The following is a 13144-nucleotide window of genomic DNA, read 5'->3' as shown; positions in this document are numbered from 1 at the left end:
TGGTTCGACTCTATAAAAACATAGGTAAGGAGAACATGTTTTACAGGAGAAAGAACTCAATAGAAGAAATATGGTTGACTAAAATTATGACAGATTTAGAAAAGAGGTGCTTTAAGATGTATAGCAAAATGATTTTGACCTATGATTTGCCTCAAAAAGAAAAACTGGATTAAACTCAGTTATTTTCAAAATAAAAAGATGTTTGAATATTCTGGGTGCCAAAGAATGAAATTAAATATTTATAAGATGACAAATTCTGATACATTTTTCAATAGTTCTGCATAATTTGCAAAACCTGGAATACTGGGATGGTTACAGACTATTTTGTATCAAGTATGTGCAAAATATATTATTAAATTATGTTGACTCCAACAAATAGCATACCATTTTTTAACCAATCTTATGACTCTTTTAACAATAAAAGTTACCTGTTTAAACTCTTTCATATTTTTAACTGACTTATTTGTTATGTTTATCACATTTATCCTTTTATTCCCTTTGTCATGAGTAATAAAATAAATTGTACAAAGACTTTTTAAGCATCTTATCTTTAAATAGGGTTTAAAGAGGAAGAAAATGATTCTGGAATTAGGGCTGTGTGGAGGACTGAAACTTATTGGTTTATTTAATTTGTTTCAAAGCAGCATTAGTCTACTCTTCTTTTCAGTTATTGGTGAGGGGGCCTATGTCCTGAACATTGCCTTTCCACAACAGGCCATGGCACTGAGTTCCTTCTTGTTAAGTATTTATCTTTACAACTCTACTTTCAATGCCAAATACTAAATGTATACCATAAAAACACATGACAACTGGTAGTGATGTTTCTTTCTTGTTTCTTTGAGAGACTTCTCAAAGAAGTCTCTTCTTTGAGAGACTCAAATGTGGGCCTATTTCTATTTTCTGTGTCCTAACTTGAAGGAAATCATAGTACCTGGCAATGCAATTCTAAGCCCAAGTGTGTTCAATTTATACTACACTCTATTATTTACTTTATACATTTTATATATATATATATATATATATATATATATATATATATATATAAACTGTTCTAGGTTCCTAAATAGCAATGTCAAATATATTTGACATAATGCTGATACAGTTTGAGCACTAGGTTCCAGATTTGATATTTTAAAATTAGTGGTAGGAGAGACTATCAGCTTGACTTTTTGACAAGTAACAGGTCCAGTCAGTCAATTAGGTAAGGTAGGTGTTCTGTTCTGTTCTGTTCTGTAAAACATTAGTTTACCTTTACTTCAGTGAATTAACCAGTGATATAGCTTAATAGAATGAGTCATTAAGTTATGAGTTTATCATGTAAAAGAATCCCCACATCTATAATTCTTTTTCAGTTTAGCTGTATTTTTTATTTCCATCTACCGATTCTTGAGCTGCATTATCTAAATTTAAGGTTTCAAAGATGAATATGTTGCCTATACTGCAGGATTTCTTACTTAATCAATCTGGGATGTCTGCCAGTCGCCTTCAGAATTCTGCAATTTATCTTTATAAGATTGGCTTATAGCCAGTGAATTATCATACTTTAAGTTCTTCTCTTACCTTGCTATTTCTTGAGCAAGAAATTGGTATTCAGGTCTTTAAAATTTCCTTTCCTTGACTGAGAGTTTAATTCAATCAAGAAAATATTTTATTATATTTATGTCCCTTGGGATTCCATGTTACACACACTTATTCTTCTTTTCAGTTGAGCCAATACTGAATTTATTAATAAGACGTTATTTAAAATTTGAGTGAGTATTTAACACTTATTAATGACGAGATTATTATTTTTTTTCTCTTCAGCTACTTTGACTCAGCTGATATGTATCCTTCTCCATCAAGGAGTTGCTATTAAGAGTTTGAGATTGAGGACATCTTTTGTGTTCTAAAATCTCAGTTAACTTTTCAGACTTCCCTCCTTATATTTAGTCTACTAAAGAAAATAAAATTGCACAGTGGAAGAGAATTAAGTGTTGAAAGTGTTGTGCAAAATGAATAATATAGTTTACTTGGAATAACTAACTTGTGGTAGAAATGAATCACATCATTAGACCTTGACCCTGATTCTTCTTTTTTTCTTTTAGAGGCACAAGAAATTTGTTTCCTGAGGAAAGACTGGCAATGTCCCTCATTTGAAACTTATAAACTTCTACAAATGACAGACTGTTTTGATAAAGGGTAGACAATATTCACTAGTCTCATCGACATAATCTTATTTTTCAGTATTGTATACTGATTGACTAAGTAAAGAATCCTCAAGTGACCCTAAAGTATAAAATAATGTGGTATCTTTGAAGGGTCATGTTTCATGATTATATTCTTTATGCTTGAGCATAGGCCACTTTCAAAGTAATGAAAAGCCATCTGTGGTTCAAATTATTTATTGAACATTCCTGTTTTAAAGTAGGCTACAGTGAAACTCTATACATCTCAGGAAGGTTTGAAGAAGCAAGCAAGCTCATTGACTTCATGTATAACAGTCAATGAGATGCAGTTTCAAGAATGGACTGGATAAAGTGAAAAACAATAAAAATGTGGCAAAGGATGTGGGAAACCATAGCAAACAAGTAGGTCATTTCAAGGTAATAAGGGTTAAAAAAATCTGTCCAGTTAAAATCTGTCTGTGTACCATATATAAATGTAGAAAAACTAATATTCATACTGATGAAGGTACACGGATAGTGATGTATCTGTGTGGAAACTGTTTTTTAAGAATTATGAAAATAGGGGCTTCACTGGTGGCGCAGTGGTTGAGAGTCCGCCTGCCGATGCAGGGGACACGGGTTCATGCCCCGGTCCGGGAAGATCCCGCATGCCATGGAACGGCTATGCCCGTGAGCCATGGCTGCTGAGCCTGCACGTCCGGAGCCTGTGCTCCGCAATGGGACAGGCCACAACAGTGAGAGGCCCGCGTACCACAAAAAAAAAAGAAAAAAAAGAATTATGAAAATAAAGCCTTGAGATAAGAGGGAGTGGAGGGAGAGTTGACATAGGGGTAAAGGATGCAGAGAGACAAAAATTGTCTTCAAGTACTTGAAGATGTGAAGATCTATTATATGGCAGATTAAATAAATATTTTCTTCTCTATTCTGTGTATAGGATGGGGTTTAGCAGGAGGCACATTCCAGTTAGTACACTGTATAATTTGACCTGTTTAAGAGAGTGGAATGAATTGAATCTTAAGACAGAAGTTATATTTTTTTAATTACTGAAAGCATTATCATGGGAACTGCCCAAATATTAAGAGTATTGAAAATGAAGTTACTTCATTAAAGAGAAATTTTAAGGCCTTAAACTTTTTTTCCAACTCTAAGATTTGTAATTCTATGATCATATCTCCCACAAGATTATTAAGTTGTTTTTTTTTAACATCTTTATTGGAGTATAATTGCTTTACAATGGTGTGTTAGTTTCTGCTTTATAACAAAGTGAATCAGTTATACATATACATATGTCCCCATATCTCTTCCCTCTTGCGTCCTCCTCCCTCCCACCCTCCCTATCCCACCCCACTAGGTGGTCACAAAGCACCGAGCTGATCTCCCTGTGCTATGTGGCTACTTCCCCCAGCTATCTATTTTACATTTGGTAGTGTGTATATGTCCATGCCACTCTCTCACTTTGTCCCAGCTTACCCTTCCCCTCCCCATATCGTCAAGTCCATTCTCTAGTAGGTCTGCATCTTTATTCCCGTCTTGCCCCTAGCTTCTTCTGACCATTTTTTCTTTCTTTCTTTTTTTTTTGATTCCATATATATTTGTTAGCATATCATATTTGTTTTTCTCTTTCTGACTTACTTCACTCTGTGTGACAGTCTCTAGGTCCATCCACCTCACTACAAATAACTCAGTTTTGTTCATTTTATGGCTGAGTAATATTCCATTGTATATATGTGCCACATCTTCTTCATTCATTCATCTGTGGATGAACACTTAGGTTGCTTCCATGTCCTGGCTATTGTAAATAGAGCTGCAATGAACATTTTGGTACATGACTCTTTTTGAATTATGGTTTTCTCAGGGTATATGCCCAGTAGTGGGATTATTGGGTCGTATGGTAGTTATTTTTAGTTTTTTAAGGAACCTCCATACAGTTCTCCATAGTGACTGTATCAATTTACATTCCCACCAACAGTGCAAGAGGGTTCCCTTTTCTCCACACCCTTTCCAGCATTTATTGTTTCTAGATTTTTTGATGATGGCCATTCTGACTGTTGTGAGATGATATCTCATTGTAGTTTTGATTTGCATTTCTCTTATGATTAATGATGTTGAGCATTCTTTCATGTGTTTGTTGGCAATCTGTATATCTTCTTTGGAGAAATGTCTATTTAGGTCTTCTGCCCATTTTTGGATTGTATTGTTTGTTTTTTTGATACTGAGCTGTATGAGTTGCTTGAACAATAATCCTATCATATACAGCACAGCTGGGAGTTTTTAATAGTTCTATTTCAGATCCTTTTAAAGTGTTTTTAGTTATTAGAAGAGTTGTCTAGACTCCCATTAAGGCATAGTAGCATTCTTAAAATGGTCCTAAGCCATATAAAAGGATGATCTTATACTGAGAATAAAAAATATGCAGATTAGTTTTCTTATTAATCTGGCCAGCATTTTGAATAGTGCTATGACTACACATATATTTTCCCCTAATGCATTAAAGTTGCTGTAATTGTTTTTCTAGCACAATATTAATTTTAACAAGTTCCAAAAGTTGTTGAATTCACTTTTGAGACCAAATATAACTGCAGAAAATATGAAAACATTAAGGCTGACAAAATCTGAACTTTTTTACATTATTTCAAAAATAACTCATTCAGCAATTTGAAGAACTATAATAAAACTGAGGAGCAATCTCTGAACAGCCAAACTAAGTGTTCTGAAGATCATCCTGAAAAGTCTGTGTACTTCACTTTATGGGAAAACTTCAGGCCCTAATTCAGAGCCGACTTGGTTTTACTTTGTACACAGTTTTAATCAGTTCAAATATCTGGTTTCTCCACTGAGCAGCCAAGTGGAAGGAAAATATCAGGAATAATAAGGGAGAATTGAGAGTAAGGGAAGATTTTTAAAAAATGTATGAAAAGAAGAGCCTAAAATTCAACATGGCAGTCTGGTTATTTACAATACATCTAAACATCCTGATATACCTTTTTGGGGCTCATGGATATCTATACAATGTTCCATAAATTGAAACTTACAATAATGGAGCTAAATTATCATTGAAACTTAAATTCCATTGGCCCTATTCTATTTAATATGATTAAGTTTTACATTGCCAATATGGGAATTACTTTAAAAACAATTGAATAACAATAATGTGATATGTGTGTATGTGTACACAAGTTAGGTCCAATTTAAATTCAAGCAATTGTTGTTTAGCATTTGTGAAAAAAATCTTTGAGAGAAATCAGCACTGCAGAAGTTAGTGCTTATTGCCTCATGTATATCCAAATATACATAAGAGGATTTTGTTAACATATACACAATTATTCATACAATAATAGAAGTGATTTTTTATTAGTGAAATGGATAGTGTCCTACATATATGGCTCTTAGGAAATATTAGTCAGGCCCCCGCTTCAATGAATGAAGTATAAGAATTCAGCAAGATCAGCAACTGAATGTCTTGGGTACAGAGCACAGTGTTGACCAGAGCCCTTAGACCTGCATCCTCCTGCTCTGCAGAGTGCCTTGTCTCCTGACCCAGTTACAACTTCAGAGTGAGTCTGTCATGCAGGTGCTGGTTGGAATGTCTGAACACAATTACACTGTCCCCAGGTGCCACAGCAGCTGTAAGAGCTGGCTCTTTGTTTTGTACTTGTTTGTTAATAATATTTATGTGTTTGGTATGTATGTGTTTCTCTTGTAACATAACAACTGGTCAGAAAGTTGTGGGGGAGAGGACATTTAGCCTTCAACTATTGGTTGACAGAGACAACCAATATTTACCCCAAAAGCCTAGAATTTGCTTCATGACTACATCAGCTTAGCTTAGTTTAGTAACACAAACATACATTATAGAATTCTGTAGCCACACTGTGTGATAGAAGGCAAACAACTTTAGATGTAATTAAGATTTTATTACCTTAAAATTTACATCATGACCATCTCTTTCTTTGATAATACTGGGTAAATATGGAACTGTCTGTATTAACATCACGTTCATCCCCAGATTTTCAGAGATTTAGAGTGCCACATAACAAAGACAAGACAAAACAAAGAAATCCTACAAAGAACATTAGCTAACTCTAAAAGTCTTTTTCCAAAGGATGTTCTTCCATGCACAAATCTTATCACATATTCTATTAAAAAAGGTCCTGTAATCAAATAATTTTCAGAAATGTTACATAATTTGCTATTCTTAGGTAATCACAATGTACATCAATATATTACAGGCTTTGAGAAACTTGTATTAAAGAATCCTGTTTAACTTTGCTTAATCAAGCATTTTCCCAATATATTAGACATTAACTGGGGATATTCTGAATTAGAAGGAAACCCAAATTGGACTCAACTTTAAATTGAATTCTATGACTAATATTTGGGGAAAGACACTGATAAACTAAACTAGATATATAAAAAGACTACCAGAAAGGTGAGGGAAGTGAAAATACTGAAACACTAAAATATAAGACATTGTAGAATACATGTAAAAATAAGTTTTCATACATAAAATTGTTGTCCTGGATGGGAAAAACAAAAACTACTCGACATGTTTGGCAAATAGTGTACCATATATCATCAAGTCTAAGATGTATTGCTTTTTCTCATTTTAAACAGCTGTAAAATCGGGATAAATCATTTGCTTCTCTCAAACACTCTTGGCTGATATCACATGACACCTCTGGTAACATTATGAAAGCCCACGCATCAGACTTTACAGGATGGTGTTGGCAGATAAGGAGAAAAGTTCAGACAATAGTGGAGCACTCTTTTAATAAATCCTGTATCATCAGCACTCCTGATGGCCCAGAAAATAACATTATATATTAAAAAAAACACAGAGTTTAATAATTCTCAACCAAAAAATGCCTCAGGAGAGTTGGGTTCTGAATTGGAAGTTGTTTCAAGAATACTTAAACCAATGTATTTTGCTAATATTTTCATTTTTATTTATGCACAGTAAAAACTTTGTATGAAATCAGTTTGAAAGAGTTCTCTGGATAAGCAAAACATTTCTAAAGATAATAAAGCATTGATTAATTTAACTGGTAGTTTAATTGGCAGTTGTTTTTTTTTTCCTTAAGGGTACACAAAATAATGACATATCTTAAGACTGCATCATAGTTGTGTTTAACTATGTTAGTTCTCCACTGGATGCTAGAACTTTAAAATATTCATATTGGCATCAAGTTTCTCAAAATAATTCAATATTTTTTTACTAAATAGTTCTTATTTTCTACTAGATGAACTTTTTTGTTTTCTACCAGTTTGAACTTCTACTTATGTTCAAACTGACCTTTTTCAGGAAGTTATTAACTGATCAGATTGAAAGATGTCTACACAATGGGTAAAATGACAATACTTTGCATAAAGTATTTGCAATCCAAATGATTTTTTTTCAGTATGTTGGTTGACATGTGTGGTCATGACGAAAATAATAAAATTGACTAAAAATGCATTAAAGAATTATTGTCATATGAATCTACAATTATCTGATAAGCTTTGGGCTGAAAATCTGATGCATGAGTTTTCTTCCTAAAATCTGTAATGAGATTTTCATCTACACTGAAGTATTAAAGGACTGAAGTTGCTTCCATATTTTCTTATTTTGTCATTCTTCATCTTCATCCACTTGTTGGTTTTGTTATAGTTCAGTAGATATGATACTCAATAGTAGAAAAAGTATGATCTCAAAAATATATATATTCTTATTTATTATATATATTTTCTTCTTTTATAAATCAGCACCTTTAACCTTTTTCCTTTTCACAGGGCATTATTAAAAATGAAAACAATACCATATATTAAGCGAGTTATGCTTCGGTACAGTATGACTATAAAACCCATCTTCATCTCTAGGGAAGGTACTGAATTAATATGAGTGCCTTCATAGTGCAGTCTTTCGCCCTCCCCACTTTTCTAACAAAACTGCAGAGGGAACATTGGGAAGCTCAAGCTTGCTCTGAAGAAAGTAGGGCTTTACAGAACGTACCCTCACCAGATTGTTGGTGAATTATGAAGGAAGAAAGGCATTTATTTTGAAAATTAAAAGATTAGAATTTTGTTCTGTGGATATGGTACTACCTCTTCATGAGCAATGTCTGAATTAAGTCAAGTCAATCTCAGCCAGAAGAACATGATTATTTGTAAAAATTATCATTTTTAACTTTATTTTTCTGATGTTTTTTTCCACTAACGTCAGGTACCTTATCTTTAGTCTGATTAAAAGTGGGACAAATTTATCATTATGTAAATGCAGGTGTCAGGGTCCTCTAAAATTTGTACTGTCTTAAAATTTTGTCTTCATTGTATCATTCCTATGGATACATCTACCCAACAAAAATTTAAGGGGAGATGCTTGGCACATATGTTAGTTTCTTTTCACTATGCAAATAACTTTGTCAGATTAAGGAGCCAATAACTCCATTTTGAAACAATGAATTATCCAAATTTTCTGCTGACATTGGCTATAACTATTAACACTGGCTTATATGCCACGTTTTTAAAGTGGGGTAGAAATTTGAGATGTGTTTAACTGTTGAGAGACCTGAGGAAAGGAAATATATAGAATGAAAGAAAAAGGGAGAGATTTTATGTAGTCAAATGACATGAAAACTATATAGATAGATAAGATCTTCCCTCCATCAGGAAAGCTTTAGAAATACAAATGTTGGGCCAGTTTTAAGCTACAACTAAGTGAAAGAAGAAAGTTGGATGTATAGGAAGCATCATAATTAGGATCTGGGGATATTTCAAAGGTGACACAGTTGCATGTGAAGCAATATGATAGGGCCTTGGTATGAGAGGGAAGAACATGATTTATGGAAAACCTCAGCTTTGGGGGCAGACTAAGGAGGATCAAAGGATGAACACTAACTATGATCCCAGGCTGTTTACTCAAATAACACTTTCCTCATCTGTAAAATGGAGAAATAGCATCATGCTAGTCAACTGTAGTGTCACATGGGAGGTGCTATGAAAGTTAAGACTACCATTTTAATAGTAAAATAAGTCAATAGTACAAACAATATAGGGTAGAAAACAGAACATTTGGTGGGGTCACATAAAGGTATTTGGCATATGTTCACTTTATGGTAAAAAGAGACTGGAAAATATGAAGGAAAGAACTGGAGAAAATATTAGAAGTGAATTAGATGCATTGCAGGGCCCAAGGAATTAAAGTCATTCATTCTAGTCATTCATTAAGTCATTCAACTAATATTTATTGAATGCCTGCTCTATGTGAGGTACTGTAGGTGCTAGGGATACAGAAATAAACAAATCACTCAAGCATCCGAATATGGGTGATATAAGTAATATACATATAACAAGTTAGAGTAAAAGCTAAGGGTAGAAAATAAAGCAGGAAATGGAGTTACGATGTGCCAGTATTTAAGGGGTGGGGGAGTGCTATCATTTAGACAGATTATTAGCCAAGAAAGTTTTATCTGAGAAAGTGACTTCTTAAGTAAAAATCTAAAGGAAGTGAGAGAGCAAGCCATGCACATATCTGAGAGAAGCACTTTCCAGACAGGAAACAGCAGTTGCAAAGGCCCTGTGCTGGGAGTGTGCTGACCTATTCCAGGCACTGTGAGGAGGCCAGAAGGAATAAATAGGATGGTTGAAAGAGAATTAGTGGCCTTGTGGCCAGATTATTGTGGGGCCTTGGAGGCATAGTACAGACTTTGGCTTTTACTTTAGTGAGATGAGGAGTCTTTGGGTTTTGAGGAGTGACTTGTTCTGACCTATATTTTAACAAGGCCATTTTAGCTGTTGTAAGAATAGCTCTAAAAGGGATGTGTGTGTGAAAGGAAGAAGATCAGTGAGGAAGCTATGACTCATACAGGTGAGAAATAGCAGTGACTCAGAATAGAGTGGTAAAGTTGGGGGTTTTAAGAAATGTTCAGATTACAAATAAATTTTTAAGTTGAGCCAGTGGGAATTGTTAGTGAAATCATTGTACAGTATGAGAAAAAGGGAAGAGTTAAACATAATTCCAAGAATTTGGGCAACTGGAAAGATGGAGGAGACTGAAGGAGAATCAGGTTTGGAGGGATGTCAGGGTCACAGTTTTGGGGATGATGAGCTTGCAGTGCTTTTTAGACATCCAAGTGAAGATGTCAAAAAGACAGTTGGATATACAAGCCATGAGATGGATAAGATTACTTAGGGAGTGATTTTAATAAAAAAAAACAGAAAATATTCAAGGACTGAGCCCTGTGAATATCAGCATTAACAGGTTAGGGAGAAAAGTAAGGACCAACAAAGGCTACTGAGAAGGATTGGTCAAAAATGTGAGAGAAAAAGCAGGGAAGTGTGTGTTCTAGAAGCTAAGTGAAGAAGATGTTTCATATTAACTATATGAATTAGAAAAGCAAAATAGCAGTAAAAGTAGATGAGACATATCAGAGCTTTTTTTGAAAATTGAAGGAAAAATGTATATTCCTCCACAGAAAACAATAGAGGGAAGGGTAATGCACTGGCGGAGGGCCCTGTTAGAAGGAATTAACAAGAAAGGATGGGGGACCTCTAGAAGCTTCTCATAATGTATTTGGGATAACCATCTGCATCAGATCACCTAAGATGTTCATTAAGACATGAGATTCCTGAATTAGAATTTTTCATGGCTGATGAGGGATTTTCAGAAAGCTCCACATGTGATTCTTATATACATTATACATATTACTAAGATTAAAATAGTAAAATAGAGAAATAGATTCTCAGTAATAGTTAAAATAATTATATGTAAGTGTGCAAATATGGTTATGCATATGGAGATGGGGTCACCAGTTTGTGGCTTCCACACTCATGATGTATATTTTCATCCAAGAATAGTATTAGATGATAGCCATACAGAGAAGAAATGCATTGCTTTACTTTAAACTTAATATCCCTTCTTCACCAAATATATTAGAAAGCTCAAATTGACAACATAATTATTTTTCCATTTCACTTCATGCTCTGTAGGGGAGGAATCAAAAATTGAAATTTGCAAGGCCTCCAATGGGTTTGCCTCTGCCTCTAAGGCACACTTAGACAACAAGTGCAGTAGAACCCATCATTACCTTGCCCATTATTCCATTAACTCAGTGATTTTGCGTGTCAAAATGGATCCCCCTTTCTCTGCATAAGCACATCACATCAGACACACACACACACGCACATGCACTCACACATGTGCACACATCTGATATACAAGCAGTTGATGCAAAATCCTGTGAGAGGATTTCATGTTGGGCTTGTGCAAATCCACTTCAGTGCTTCATGGGCAATTTCAGTTGCTCACATATCAGATCAAGCTTTTGGCCTCATTTTTAGGGTCATGGGAGATCTCAAACTATTATACAGTTGGTCAAAAAGTATTGAGTGTCTATGAGAAGTCCAACTCTGCAGACGCATCATTAAAAACCATGAAGTGGGGGCTCCCCTGGTGATGCAGTGGTTGAGAGTCCGCCTGCCGATGCAGGGGACGCGGGTTCGTGCCCGGTCTGGGAAGATCCCACATGCCGCGGAGCGGCTAGGCCCGTGAGCCGTGGCCGCTGGGCCTGCCCATCCGGAGCTTGTGCTCCGCAACGGGAGAGGCCACAACAGTGAGAGGCCCGCGTACCGCAAAAAAACAAAAACAAAAACAAAACATGAAGTGGGCTTCCAATTCAGTGAACTATAATTATGTTTGGAAAGAGTGGAAGGGGTGAAGGGGAGGAGGGTACTGTACACAGACAAAAATAAAGAATATGGAATAGCCTCTAATATTTACTTTGTGCCTTCTATAGTCCCAATACTCTCCTTGTGTTTTACATTCATTGTCTCATTTTATCCTTTCAGTTCTATTTGGTAGAATAGATGAAGAAACTGAAGCTCATTTACCCAGTAATACATGACAAAATTAGAATTATATATGTAAGTCTGTCAGATGGTAACTCTGTTTGTTCAGTGTGCCATCCAAGCTCTTTTGGAATTCAGTGTCACTACTGGAATTGGTGCATGACAACTAGTGCACTGTTTAGATGCTAGCATCCCAAGCATGTGGGAAATATCTATGAGGTATATCATGGCATAAATATCATGGTGAACTACCAGTCTAAAGAGTCTTAAGATATGAGAATAACCTACCATGTGTAAGGAATTTCAATATATAAAACCATAGGGAAATGAGAGGTACAGTGTCCTTACAGATACACTTTCTCCAGCTTACCACCTCTAGGCATCTTATCTGACCTCTATCCTTCTCTCTAGATTCTAGATCACATGGTCTTGTTTTTCTAAAGAATGGATAATATAATATTGCTTATGTGTGGAATATGGAAAAATGGTACAGATGAACTTATTTGCAAAGAAGGAATAGAGACACAGATGTAGAGAACAAACTTATGGATACCCGGGGGCGGGGGGGAAGGGGAGTGTGGGATGAATTGGGAGATTGGGATTGACATATATACACTACTATGTATAAAATAGATAACTAATGAGAACCTACTTATAGCACAGGGGACACTACTCAATGCTCTGTGGTGACCTAAATGGGAAGGAAAACTAAAAAGAGGAGATATGTATATGTAAAACCGATTCACTTTGCTGTACAGCAGAAACTAACACAACATTATAAAGCAACTATACTCCAATAAAATAAAAAAAAGAAAATTTTTAAATTAAACAAAGAGTGGATAGTTCCTAGTTATGCAGCCCCAGATACCCCTCCTGGCTGAACTTGTTGGCATAAATATGGATCCTCTGAAGGATTATTATTAGCCCACTCACAGTATCGTGACTCCCAGTGATTATTTTCTTTCTTCTTTGCACTTAGTTCTGTCCACAAAAGACTGCATTGTTAAAAGGGTCTTTTTGTCATCCTCATAGATCCCTCACTATTAGGTAGATTTTTCCCTAAACATTAGAGGTTTCCTCGGCCATAGGTTCCCTCTTTTTCTGACACATCCCCTTCGCTGGAAACATTGGTAATGCTGCTGTTAGGTTTGAGGAGG

This window comes from Monodon monoceros, unplaced genomic scaffold (genome assembly GCF_005190385.1).
Source record: "Monodon monoceros isolate NGI ecotype Baffin Bay Population unplaced genomic scaffold, NGI_Narwhal_1 Super_Scaffold_7, whole genome shotgun sequence".
Classification (NCBI taxonomy): domain Eukaryota; kingdom Metazoa; phylum Chordata; class Mammalia; order Artiodactyla; family Monodontidae; genus Monodon; species Monodon monoceros.
The sequence above is the reverse complement of the archived record's forward strand: the minus strand, read 5'-3'. Positions refer to the sequence as shown.